General features: G+C 39.0%; 1 long non-coding RNA gene across 1 annotated transcript; it reads left to right on the top strand.

Annotated features, from left to right (window-relative positions):
• Nucleotides 1-680: 680 nt before the first annotated feature.
• Nucleotides 681-14318, top strand: LOC138924911 (uncharacterized). Its single transcript, XR_011440257.1, has 4 exons — nt 681-846; nt 1162-1258; nt 1938-2048; nt 10928-14318. It is a non-coding gene; the product is annotated as an uncharacterized lncRNA (long non-coding RNA).
• The last annotated feature ends 229 nt before the right edge of the window (nt 14319-14547 follow it).

The raw sequence follows: 14547 nt of genomic DNA, 5'->3' as shown, positions 1-14547 counted from the left end.
AATCCTCATGCCAAAGAGACACATGTTGGGGTGGCCAATTCCAGGCCCTCACATAACCCTGGCTTTCACAATGTAAACAGGTATTCTAGGACAAAAGATTTCTTTAGTCAATTACCTTCGAAAAATGTCACATGCAATAATCACCTCTTGGAGACACATTGTCCCTCATTAAAACTCTGAAAAGTCCCACCAAAAAGAAATCTAGCTGGGTTTGAGGAATCCAACATTTTCCAAGTTTTCTTTGAACACAGATGACTTTTATTTCAAGAAATACCTACTCCCATTTCAAAAGATAAAATGTTGCACAAAAATTTGAGAAGGCAAAAGTGACTGAATCCTGGCATTGTTATTTGGGTAATTTTAGGCAAGTTATATAACTTTGCTCTTTCTGAGTCTGTTTCTTCATCTATAAAATGGAATAATAGTGCCTTCCCAGAGGGTTATTGTGAGGACTAAATGAAATACCATATATATTATACCCAGATCACAGCCCAGCATTTAGCAAATACTCAATAAATATGAATTGCCATTTCCTCAGCTCCCCTTATATTGTCTTTATTTTCTCATCCCCTTTTATGCTAACTTTACAAGATTTTTTTCGGACCAGAATTTAAGAGAGGAAAGAGTTCCTTGTATAAAGTTACCCAATGACTGTCTTTTTGCTTCTCTGTCTGGCACAGGTGGGAAACAACTCTTGGAGGCCCGATTTTTCTAATCAGTTTATACAGATGATGACTTCTGTCCCATCCACTCGTCTGTGGATTTGATGAACGTGACCATCCATCCTTTAAGCAGGACACGAATTTTGTTAAATATGGAATATTTTCCAGAGATCAATCCCCAGTGGTAATGTGTGAATATAGATTCTTAATACCAGAAATCTGATTATTGAAAGAAAAAGAGACCATGAATAATAAGAATGATTTTCTATAAGGGGTTATAAATTTACTCTCAGATCATTTTGGTTTATCCTCATAAAGGCAAGTTTGAAATTTTACATCCACTCGAATTTTTACTGGTCTGCCTTTTACCCTCATAACATGTATTGCACTTTCTTTTTCTTTTTTGGCATGTCATTAATTGCTACTGGATCTCATTGAGATAGAATAATGAAATGATAATAAACTGCAAAAAACATAATATTTCTTTTTGCTGTTGCAGGCATTTAGCAATCTCTATGGAGTTCAGCCTTTTTATATGTGCAGAGAGAATGATTTTAATGCTCATGGTGTTCTCCTCTTGAATTCCAATGCCCAAGGTAATGTGATTGTCTGGTTAAATTATAAAGAAGCAAATGCACAATTTAAATGCTAATTTTGCCTTTTCTCCCTCTAAGAAATACTTATTAATTAGAACAAAATGGAGTGAGGGATTGTTTACGATTTAATATTTCCTTTCAGAATGGAAAAATTTTTAGTGAAACATATACAGTCATCCTAATATATTACAAAATGCTAGTAAGACACATAGTACTAAAGACCTCTCACTCAAGAAATCAAGAGCAGTGTTAGAAATTTCATGGTAATCCAGTGTTGCTGCCTCTGCCATGTCCTCTCAGCAAAGTAAACACTGCCAAGGCCTCTTTCCTGCATTATATTGGTCTAGAAATATTTTAAATGTATTAGCTCTGTATCAGCTTTCCTTAGAGTGCTCAGGCTTTGAACTCCCCCTCTCTCTTTCTCTCTCTGTCATGTGTGTGTGTGTGTGTGTGTAAATGCAATAAATAATTGACTCGAACTCTTCAGGAAAGAGAACTGTGAAACATGCAGATTTGGAAAATCCTGGCAAACACTTAGATGCTATTAGAGCTATCAGTAGTGCCTAATATCCTTAGATAACTGGCCAAGGCAGCATCTAAATGGTAGAAATACTAAAATAGTGATCTCTGCCACTTACTTTATTTGTGCTTATTGTGTATTTTGCTTTGTTCCTCTCAGATGTCACTCTGAGCCCATATCCTTCTTTAACATTCAGGACCATTGCAGGAGTACTTGATTTCTATGTTTCTTGGCCCCACTGCTGAAAGTGTTCTCCAGCAGTAGCCAGAGGTGAGTCCAGCACTGTAATTCGTGCTCAAGCTTTCATTGCTCTGTCTCTGCGGGAGGGGAGGAGTGATTAGCATACCTATGAATTACCACTTCTTTAGCCTTCTAATCACATGGCTAATTGTTTCTTCTGACTTGATTGCAATTTCATTAAATAAGGGTTTTAAACCATGTATTTCTTATCAAGGTGGTGTGCTTAACCCTTTGAAGAGAGTCTTGGAATAATTCAGCTCGAATTTGCCTGAAATAAAATTATACCTTCCATAAATATTCTAGATTTCTAGATTGCAGTTTTTCTTTCTGCCAAACACCTCAGTTCCATTACTTCTGGTCCATCATGCCATCTGTCACTTGACACTTCTCCCTGAATATTCCCCTCCCAGCCACTTGGTTCAGTGCGGCCCATTAGAACTGGGTTTTGAGGAGTCAGTGTTTGGAGGAAAATCTCCTGATAGGACAGAACTCACGGAAGATTGTGCATTAGTGACCTTGGCTTACCATCCATACTCTCCTTTCTTTTTGCCCTTCTTCTAGATCTTTCCTTTCAGGATCTAGGTGGAGTTATTGTCATCTCTGTCCCCCTCCCCTGTATCTACCAGGCATTTGGTATGCAGATAGTACCCAAGATACACTGCCAATTTGTTGTTCATCCCTCCTCAAACTGTCATTCCTCAAATGACCTCTTTTGTCTAGGGTGACCTAGTCAAATACCAAAATCCACAGGGATGTTTGCAGTTCCAAATAGGATGCTTGGTAACTCAAACAAATAACTGTCTAACAAAATAATCAGGTTTTATACTAGGTGGATGGGGAAAGTGAGGCAGAATTGTTTTGGGCCATGGGAGGGCTTTAGCAGAGCTGTTTAATAATAACTAGAATGCCTTTGGTTATGACAGCAGGCAATTCAAAATGTAATGACAAAAGCCTTTGCTACCGCAATCCAGGAAGAGAAACGGGACCTTTCCTTTCCAAAGATTTCTCAGTTCTCTTAGAGAATGGGAGGAGCCTGATGGAGGCTCCTGGGCCAAGCTGGAAACAGGCCTGCACCAAATTTTGTGGCTTCAAGGGATCCCGAATGAATGAATCCCTTGTCTTTCCCAAAGTCTACAGAAGCTTCTACATGGGGTTTAGAAAAGATGGGATTGAGAAAAGGGCCATGAAGGGGTTGAGGAGAGGGCTGCAGAAAGCTGAAAGTGACGGCCGTCCTCCTGTCTCTTGTATTCTTATTTCAGTCCTTTCTGCTTCGGGTTAAGACTGTAATAGGGGGTTAAGGGATTGGAGTGGTAACCCCCCTCACCCTGCCCATCTTGCCTAGAAGAGGCGTGGTTTGATTCTAAAAGCCTTTAGAATAGCTGGCAAAGGTGGTGAGAAAAATCAAGCAAAAGTTATTCCCATTTACTTTGTCTCCTGAGCTATCTCTCACTTCCCTGAACAATGGATCCAAACCTGACAGCTTAAAGGAAATAATTTTTTTTTTTTCAGTTTGTGCCTTCCTTTCTTTTTTTACTTCTTTTGTTTGGTGAGGAAGATCAACCCTGAGTTAACACCTATTGCCAATCGCCTTTTTCTTGCTTGAAGAGGATTGTCCCTGAGCCAAAAGCTGTGCCAATTTTCCTCCACTTTTTGCATGTGGGATGCCACCACAAGGTGGCTTGATGAACAGTGCATAGGTCTGTGCCCAGGATCCGAACCTGTGAACCCTGGGCTGCTGAAGCAGAGCACACAAACTTAACTGCTACATCACCAAACCAGCCCCAATAAATTTTTTCTTTCATCTTATTTTCATCCTGTTATTGATGATACAAACTTCCCTTAGCTCTCCTAGTGTTCTAGGGGAGATGATGACCTAGCTATATACATCTGGATAGATGGGATTTTGAGTCAGAATACCAGTACCAGATGGCCTGGGTTTGAATCCTGTCTGCTTCTGATGTGCTGTGTGATCTTGGGCAAATTACTTAACCTTCCTATGCCTCTCATTTTCCTTATCAGTAACATGGGGTTAATTATAGTACCTACTTTATAGGGTTGCTGTGAGAATTAAAGGTGATAATAAAGAGAAAATGCATGTAAATCATCCATGAATGTCTGAGAAATTCCATACAATGGGCACTTATCTTATTAGACCTCTCTGCAGCTTGCTGACTGCTCTCGTTGAACTCCACTTGCTAGGCTTGTGAAATACTATTTCCTGGTTCTCTTCTAACTCCTCGGGCTGCTTTTCCCTAATCTCTTGAAAAACGTTTTACTCCCCCCATAAAGTCAATATCCCTCAGAGTTCTGTGCTCTTTTCAAAAAGGACAGTTTCCCAGCCATGACATCACCCTTTATGTACACACCGATGAACCACGTGTCCTTATCTCCAGTCCAAAGCTTTTCCCAGAACTCTAGCATATTTCGTTTTGTCTACTGAAAGTGTATACTTCAGATCCTACAAGCATCACAACATATTCTATACAGAGTTAATAATCTCTTCCTAAACTTCTTACTTGAACTAGGTCTTCCTGTTATCTTCTGAGTTGATGGAATCATCAAGAACCCAACTAGCCAAACAAGAAGCTTTAAAGTTATCTTCTCTCTCCTTCATTCTCTACATCCCGTGGGGTGGATCAGTTCTTTTGTGCTGTCTCCAGCGCTCTTGCCTTAATAAACTCTCATCTTCCCTCCTTGGACTATTGTAATGGCTGGGGAACTGGTTATCCTGCCTCCTGTTTGGTTTTCCGACAAACCATTCTTCACAGTTTTGCCAGAAGGTACTTCTAAAATGCAAATCCCATCTCTCACTCTTCTGTTAAACATCTATCTAAATATCTAACTAACTCCTCTGTTAATTATCTAAAGCAGCGTTTCAAGTAGAAAGATAATACAAGCCCCCTATGTAATTTGAATTTTTTTAGCAGCCAATTAAAAAAAGAGTAAAGACAGGTGAAATTCATTTTAATAATGTATTTTATTTTGCCCAGTAGATCCAAAACATTATGATTTTAACATGTAATCAGTTAAAAAATAATGATGAGGTATTTTGTATTTTTTTCATACTAAGCCTTTAAAAATCTGTTGTGCATTATTTTACACTTACAACATATCTTAATTTGGGCTAGCCACATTTTAAGCCACATGTGGCTAGTGCCTCCCATATTGGTCTGCAAAAGACCAAAGAATAAAACATGCAAATTAATTTGCATGGCTTATGAAGGCTCTTCGTTATCTTCTCCCATCCTACATCTACAGCATAGTCTCCCACCAACTTCTTTATAAGCTCTATACTCCAGCCCTACTGAAAATTTTCATGGCCTACAGTGTTCTTACCATCCATGCTTTCCCTTTGCTTGGAAGAGAACTGCATGTCGTATACTTGGTGACCAGCTGGCTCTTTACCCCACCTTCTCTGTGAAATCTTTCTGCTACTGCTGAATACCCAGATACTTACTCTACTTGCACACTTCCCGGTTCACACATGGTACAAATGGAAGCTTCTGTATCCAGGGCCTCCTAGTCTTAACTTTCCAACCAATCCAGGTCCTCTCTCCAATCCTGTTGATGAGGATTATTTTAGGCTGGTTACTGTTAAAAACTGCAGATGAGAAGGAGGCTCTGAGGAGTGGAATTTGCTTGCCCTTTGATCAGAGACATCTGCATTTGTGAAGGAAGTCTCCATCTGTGGAGGGTATCTCCCTCTCTGGACCAGGAGGAAGGGGGGATGACCTTATCTCTAGAAACTCTTAATGGGGACGGCAAGGACTCAAGTCTTGTTTATTGTGCTTGTCTAGTAACCTCATGTGGCTGACTCCCCCCACCACCAACATCCTCCTTTGTCTTTAGCTGAAGATAATATTTAAGGTGGTGGCTTTGCCATTTACTTAATCTGGTTTGATTCTTATCTAAAACTTATAGGACCACCCAATAACAAGACCCCACTGGCAGTGATACCATTTTAACGACTCTTTTTACATATTCTTTCCTTTGTCTTGTAAAGAGATAACTCACATACCTATGCCTTAAATTTAGCCCTACCCTCAACCCGTGTTTGCAGCAACTCTTTACTGTCCATGGGTCCTGTCCCCATGCAGCAGCAGCTCTTTACTGCCCATGAGTCCTGTCCCCATGCTATTCCACACTATTCTCTAAATAAAAGAGCACTACTGCCAGACCTTGAGAGTCCAAGAAATCTTTCTTTCAACTCTTCAGCTTGCCGACCCCACATCACTGTGAAATCAGACATTGTGGAATTTATCCTTGGTTGGCATAAGGAAAAAGCATATTTGAATTAGTTTTTTATTTCTTTGCTTTAATCCATGTTCTGAGCAATTTATTTTTATTATTTTGGCTATAATTTACAAACCTGCTTTTTTAACATAAACATTCAAAGCTTTCTGAAATTATATTATTCATAGTTGTATTCTATTTCTTTTATAATGTCAAAATCCCAACAAAATTAATCTTGAGGAATGAAGGCTTTGTGGAATTTCAATTAATTAATTTGCTAATCATTCTTTATTTAATTAGCTTTTCCTTACTTTTTAGTTATAACACCAATGACTTATAACAAGTTTCTAGCATAGTGGGACATTCTTTTATCTTCATTTATATTTTTAAAAAGAACATCTATGTTTCTAAATAAGCATACCTTTCACAAATATTATGGATTGTTTATGGTGAAGTCAAGGAATACTTTTCTGAATATGTTCATTTTTAATTACATAGGCACTATGCAAATTTGTTCTCCATGTAACAGTGTCAAATGATGCAGAAGTATATTCTCAAATCCTCCTGCTTATAGCACAAACAACCATTTTTAACAGTTTTATAAATATCCTTCCTGGGCTTTACTATGAATTTACACACACACATTTGTATTTTCCTTTCCTGTATAAATGGGGTCATACCAGAACTATTTGTTGTGTGTGAATTTTTAATTTACCTCTGTGATGGAGATCTTTCCACACCAGTACACATAAGTCTACGTCATTTTTTGACTTTTTTTTAGAGCAGTTTTAGGTTCACAATAAAATTGGGAGAAGGTACAGAGATTGCTCATATATTTCCTGCCTCCACACATGCATAGCCTCCCCCATTATCAACATCATTCCCTAGAATGGTACATTTGTTACCAAGGATGCCCCTACATTAACACATTATAATCACCCAAGCCCATAGTTTGCCTTAGGGTTCACTCTTGGTGTTGTACATTCTATGAGTTTGGACAAATGTATATTGACATATATCCATCATTATAATATCATACAGAATATTTTTTTCGCATGTCCCCCTTTTTTTTTATTGAGGTAACTTTGGTTTATAACATTATATAAATTTAAGGTGTACATCATTATATTTCAATTCCTGTGTAGACTACATCATGTTCACCACTCAAAGATTAATTACCATCCATGAGCACACACATGTGTCTATTCACCCTTTTTGCCCTTTCCCCTGCCTTCCCCTCTAGTAACCACCAATCCAATCTCTGTCTCTAAGTGTTTGTTTGTTGTTGTTTTTATCTTCTACTTATGAGTGAGATGAAACTGTGTTTGACTTTCTCCCTCTGACTTATTTCACATAGCATAATATCCTCAAGGTCCATCCGCGTTGTCACAAATGAGTGGATTTCATCGTTTCTTATGGTTGAGTAGTATCCCATTGTGTATACATACCACATCTTCTTTATCCATTCGTTCCTTGATGGGCGCTTACATTGCTTCCAAGTCTTGCCTATTGTGAATAATGCTGCAATGAACGTAGGGGTGCATGCATCTTTACACATTTGTATTTTTGTGTTCTTTGGATAAATGCCCAGCAGTGGGATAGCTGGGTCATATGGTAGTTCTATTCTTAATTTTTGGAGCAATCTCCATGCTATTTTCCATAATGGCTGCACCAGTTTGCACTCCCACCAGCAGTGTATGAGAGTTCCCTTCTCTCCATATCCTCTCCAACACTTGTTTTATACAGAGTGTTTTCACTGCCCTAAAATTCCTCTGCCTCTACCTATTCGTCTCCCGCCATCAGCAGCCATTGATCTTGTTACTGTCTCCATAGTTTTGCCTTTTCCAGAATGTCATATTCAGTTATGTGCTGCATAGCAATCTTTCAGTCAACAACAGACTGCATATATGATGGTGGTCCCATAAGATTAGTACCATATAGCCTAGGACTGTAGCTATACCATTTACGTTTGTGTAAATACACTCTATGCTGTTTGGAAAACAACAAAATTACCTGAAAACGCATTTCTCAGAATGCGTCCTCATCATTAAGCAGTACTCGACTATAGTTGGAATCGTACTGTATGTATGTAGCCTTTTCAGATTGGCTTCTTTCACTTGGTAACATGCACTTAAGATTCTTCCAAGTCTTTTCTCGGCTTGATAGCTTATTTCTTTTAGGTCTATATAATATTCCAATGTCTAAACATATCATAGTTTATTTATCCTTTCACCTACTGAAGGGCATCTTGGTTGTTTCCAAGTTTTGGCAATTATGAATAAAGTTGCTATAAACATCTGTATGCAGATTTTTGTGTGGACATAAGTTTTCAACTTCTTTGGGTAATACCAAGGAGCGTGAGTACTCGACATATGATAACCGTATGTTTAGTGTTTTTTTTTTTTTTAATATTTTATTTTTCCTTTTTCTCCCCAAAGCCCCCCAGTACATAGTTGTATATTTTTAGTTGTGGGTCCTTCTAGTTGTGGCATGTGGGATGCTGCCTCAGCATGGCTTGATGAACAGTGCCATGTCCATGCCTAAGATCTGAGCCGGCAAAACCCTGGGCTGCCGAAGTGGAGTGTGAGAACTTAACCACTCGGCCATGGGCCGGCCCCCATGTTTAGTTTTGTGAGAAACCACCAAGCTGTCTTTGAAAGTGGCTGTACCATTTTGCGTTGCCACCAGCAATGAATGAGCATTCCTGTTGCTTCATATCCTTGTCAGCATTTGGTGTTGTCAGTGTTCCACATTTTGGCCATTCTCATAGATGTATAGTGATATCTCATTGTTATTTTAATTTGCATTTTCCTGGTGACATGTGATGTAGAGCATCTTTTCAGGTGCTTATTTGCCATCTATTTATCTTCTTTAGTGAGATGTCTGTTAAGGTTTTTGGACCATTTTTTGATCAGGTTGTTTATTTTCTTATTGTTGAGTTTTAAGAGTTCTTTATATATTGTGGATAATAGTCCTTTTTTAGATGTGTCTTTTGCACATATTTTCACATGGTTTGTGGCTTGTCTTCTGATTCTCTTGGCATTGTCTTTAGGAAAGCAGAAGTTTTTAATTTTTTTTTTAATATAACTCTTTTTTTTTAAAGATTTTATTTTTTTTTCCTTTTTCTCCCCAAAGCACCCCCGTACATGGTTGTATATTCTTCGTTGTGGGTCCTTCTAGTTGTGGTATGTGGGATGCTGCCTCAGCGTGGTTTGATGAGCAGTGCCATGTCCGCGCCCAGGATTCAAACCAACGAAACACTGGGCTGCCTGCAGCGGAGCGTGCGAACTTAACCACTCGGCCACGGGGCCAGCCCCAGAAGTTTTTAATTTTAATGAAGTCCAGCTTATCAGTTCTTACATGGATTGTGTCTTTGATGTATCTGAAATTCTTTTTAAAAGCTGTATTGATTGAGGGGCTGGCCCAGTGGCGCAGCAGTTAAGTGCACACCTTCTGCTTCGGCAGCCCAGGGTTCACTGGTTCAGATCCCGGGTGCGGACACTACACTGCTTGGCAAGCCATGCTGTGGTAGGCGTCCCACATATAAAGTAGAGGAAGTTGGGCACGGATGTTAGCTCAGGGCCAGGCTTCCTCGGCAAAAAGAGGAGGATTGGCAGCAGTTAGCTCAGGGCTAATCTTCCTCAAAAAAAAAAAAGCTGTATTGATTGACATTTAAATTGATTTCAGTGCTTCACCATCACAGAGAAAGTAGCAACAAGCCCCTTTGTTCAGATGTCTTCAGGTACGTGCATGCTTCTGTAGGATACATTCCTACAGGTGAAATGAGTCAAGAATATGCCTATTTAAAACTTTGATTGATATTGCTAATATTCATCCGCCAAAAAAAAAAGCCTACCAATTTCCACTTGCATCTAGAGTATAAAGGATAGGAACTGGACTTTTAGACACTGCAATTTGTGGGTTGCAAGAGCACTGGGTCAGGCATTGGAAGAACTGGTTCGTATTCCCCTTTCTGATGCTCTAATTAGCTCTGTGACATGGCATGAATCACTTAACCTTCCTGTCTCACTCGGCTTTCAAGCATGTAGCAGAATTCAACATGCTTAATATGCAGTTTATGAAGACCGCATTTCTAAATCAACCTGACAAATATTCTGCTTGCCTAAATTCCTTTAGAATGGAGCCAAAGAGAAAAGCTTAGAGCTCCAAGACGCACTCAGATTCTCGGAAACCAGCCCTGCATTCACTGCTTTGTTGCCTGAATGCTGCTTTGCCTCAGAGACCGGCTTTTGGCTGTGTGTCTACGGCCGGGAGTGAATCCAGGCAGGTGGCAGATAAGCAGTTAGAAAGAGGAGCCGGGGCCAGGGCGTGGCACAGATCCACTTGACAAGCATTCTGGGAGAAAATGCTGTGCTGCCAGACTAACCTGTTTCTCAGTATTCACAGGCGGAGATTTTCCGTAATAAAATTTTCCATAATAAAAGAGCTTCTATTTCTCACACGTGTGCCAGAACAGGATTCAACCAGTGACTCAAGTTAACACTGTCTTTTACCAACATTACTGTTACTATTGTAAATGTTTGTTTGGCTTGCATACAGTGGTACTGTGGGGTGGCGGAGATAAAATCAGGTGAACCTGATTCCGGGTTTTGCTGGAAAAGTGAGAAGAAGGTGATTAGAGGGTCAGCTGCAGCTGTTTTCTTTCTCCCTTTCAGATACTCATTTCAAAGAGGAAAAAAATGAGAAGAATTCTGAAAGTGAGAGGAAGACTGCTAAGCGATTCCCTTCTTACGCTAGGTATTTTCTAGGCCACCGGCTCAACAATGGTACTGTTCATCGGAGTCACCTGGTTTTGAAATAGATTGACGTGAGATGGGGGACTCCCAGCGATTCTGATCTAATTGACCTCGGGAACGACCTGACATCAGTTTTAAAATCTCGACAGGTGATTCTAATGCACAGCACAGAAAGTCAGTGTTCCAGTCTTCCGGTACCCAATATGGTAGCCACCAGCCCCATGTGGCACTGAACACTTGAAATATATCCAGATAGACTGGAGACATGCTCAAAAACTTAGTATAAGAAAGTATTTATTCTCAGAGTCCTCTTCTATGCCTACAGCTCTCTGTGAAATCACTGACTTCCTTGTGGAGAATGTAATGAGCGTGGAAAGAAATTCACTGACTTCTCCAAAGAAGAAAACAATCATGTAACCCTGAATCCTATGGCATCAGACAGCTTCTTTTTTAATAAAATTTTTATATCAAGGGAGAATCTGAGAGGCATAATAGTAGTCAATATTTCCCCAACCTGCTGGGAGTTTTAAACTCACCATTTTTCATAGCAGTTGCTCCTATTTCCCAGGAGTGGGAAAGCCAAGCAAAATTTCCTAAGAATAAATATACAAGGATATAGGATTTATCCAAAATTTATCTAGAAAGGAAATCTGTGAATGAAATCCACCTTTTGTTAGATAGGGTTAATGCATTGCTTCGTAAACTTTGAAATTTTACTGCTTTTTATCTTCATCACTTTAAGGCTTTGTTTACCTGTTTCTTCCCAGCTATGTTCTGAGAAGATGAACTATGCGAAAAGAGGTGTGAGTTCTCTGGCCTTTACGTTCCCATCTTGCTTGCTTCCCTCTTCCTTCGATATCTCTCTAAGTGGGAATTGAGGAAAGGCCCAATCAGATAGTTTTGGGGGAGAATTTACACTGTTACCTTTATTACCAATTTTGTAATTCTAAAAATTGCTTAGCATTATAAAAAGGAAGCTACAGTTCACATTTGCATACAGACATGCGGGGCCACAAAATAGTTGAACTTTGTGACACAAAGGAAAAATTCATAAAGGGATTGTTTGAAATGATCCTCTTTGCTCAATGGTCACCAAGAAAATCGTTGTTAAGGACATCATGCAGACTTCAGGAGATCAAAAGTACAGAAAGTGACAATACATCAGTTTTTTGACAGTACTCAAGTAGTACTCTGAGTATTTTTGATTTGGGGTCTTTTTCTCTTTACAGAATATGAACTTGCAAAGCTTCAATTTCAGAAGTCAGAGTTTTAACGATGTTATAGTCCCCAAATCCCTTCTAAACTTTGCTTTAAATTCTACGTGAAAAAGATTAAACTTGACGTAAACCTACTAGGGAGTTAGGTTTTCTGACATGTTTATAGTTTCGCCTCTAAATCCTCTATATTTCTCCATTGTTTTCATTATTTGGGATGTATGTGGCTCAAGATGACTTGAGTCTCCCCTACGCCTCAGTTTTGTGTGAGCTTGCAATGGGCCTTTGGAATTTTCGTAGAAGGCAAATCCTGGGCAGTTCAAGGTTGGGCTCAGAACTCAATTGTTGAATTTTGCTTGCCTATATACGACTCATGGGTATTTGGTCAATTTATGTAACTGTTTGTGCTTCAACTTTCTCATCTTTAAAATTCAAGTTATAACTCTCCCTTACGTAGTTCTTCTCAAGATTAAGGGTGTCTATCAGTGTCTATGTAGGTTTATGTATGTAGTAGGTCAATGAGCGTTGACTCTCGTTCTTATTATGAAGTAGTTTGTTAGAAATACAAAAGATACTGAATTTGTGCTTTCTTGGCTGACTGACACTGCACCCTACAAGAGAGAGGCAGCTTAATTTAGGATGCTGACTCTCCAGCCAATTCCCTAAGTTTGAATCCCCTCTCACCTACTATTTGTAAGATGTTAGGCAAGGTTTTAAATCTCTTGGCCTCAGTTTCCTCACTTGTAAAATGGATTAATCATGGTACCTACTTTATAAGATTGTTGTAAATATTAAATGAGTTAGTGCAGGTGAAGACCCTAGAACACAGATCCTTACACATAGGAAAGTGATGTAAGTATGTTTTCATCCTGGCACATCTAGGTGCCCCATAAACGTACTATTATGTTATTGTGTTGTGGTCAGAGACAGCTCTGATTCTTGAGAGGAAGTGACAGTTTAGGGGAAAGGAAAGAAAGGCTTGTGAATTTTCCTAGGATAACATGATGTACTGAGTTATGAGAAGCCAACAGTACATGTATTGGAAGGATGAATGTGTATTATCAAAATTATGGAAATAATCCAACTTGTATTTTCCAGATACTTTACCATGTGTTTTATGAGTTGTTCCTTATAAAAACTTGAGAGCTATTCGGGACAGACATTACCAATCATGTTTGAAAAAGGAGGAAACTGAAGCTTGAAGAAGCTGAATCGACGTGTCCAGGAACACAGACTAGAGGAGCGCCACAAAATCATGGCTTTTATCTCCCAATTTGGGTTATTTTTATCACTATATCACATTGTCCACATACAAAATGATATTAGTAAATGACCATAAGTATTTTCTAGATTCTCCAAAATGTTCATTTAACTTCACTGTTTTAATCCCTTCCTGAAGGAATTTTCCTCAGGGAAGCTCATTCCAATATACACAACCTACACAGATATATCTTTGAAAAGAGGTTAAATATTACTTCTTCAAAGCTATAGCTTTAAATTTGGAAGAACTGGGAGCATTTTTATCACATGTAGTTCTTATAAGCAAAGCTCTTGGGAATGTATGTATATTTAAAAATATAATCGTCAGGTAATCGGGCTGTTGATATATTCTATGTGCTTCTAAAAGTGTATTTTAAATGGCAAAGGTTATTGTTTCCTCTGAAGCCACATTGGCCTCAAGGATAATGACATTTTTATTTTGTGTGACATTGATAATGACTTATTTGAGAATTTCTCACTTTTATTTGAGAATTTGCATAGTTACACACAAATTGTATTACTATTCTTTTCACCTTGGTGGAGAAGCCACTAAACAATTGTTTTTATTTTGGTGAGGAAGATTGGCCCTGAGCTAACGTCTGTTGCCAATTCTCCTCTTTTTGCTTGAGGAAGATTGACCCTGAGCTAACATCTGTGCCTATCTTCCTCTATTCTGTATGTGGGACGCCACCACAGCATGGCTTGACAAGTGGTGTGTAGGTCTGTGCCTGGGATCCAAACCTGCGAAACCAGGGCCGCTGAAGCAGAGCGCCTGAACTTAACCACTACACCACTGGCTCACCCCCATCCTATTAAACAAGTCTCAGGATCTCAAGGTTAGGTTTACACTCTTTAAGTGTACATAACATCTTAAAGTCAGCTATTTGGTGGATTGCCTGTGTAGTGTTCTAATTGGGGCATAATTTCAGAATAATACTGAATTTATTTTATTTACTTTAAGTTTGTCTAGTTTTCAGTGTCTACTGCTATATATTGAAATAAGGCCTTGTCTCTTACACAAGCAACCATTTATAATTTATTGAAAGCGTACACTTCAGTTGATAA

The sequence above is a fragment of the Equus caballus genome, chromosome 6 (genome assembly GCF_041296265.1).
Source record: "Equus caballus isolate H_3958 breed thoroughbred chromosome 6, TB-T2T, whole genome shotgun sequence".
NCBI classification, from domain to species: domain Eukaryota; kingdom Metazoa; phylum Chordata; class Mammalia; order Perissodactyla; family Equidae; genus Equus; species Equus caballus.
Note: the sequence above shows the minus strand (reverse complement) of the source record. Positions and strands in the feature narration are given on the sequence as shown.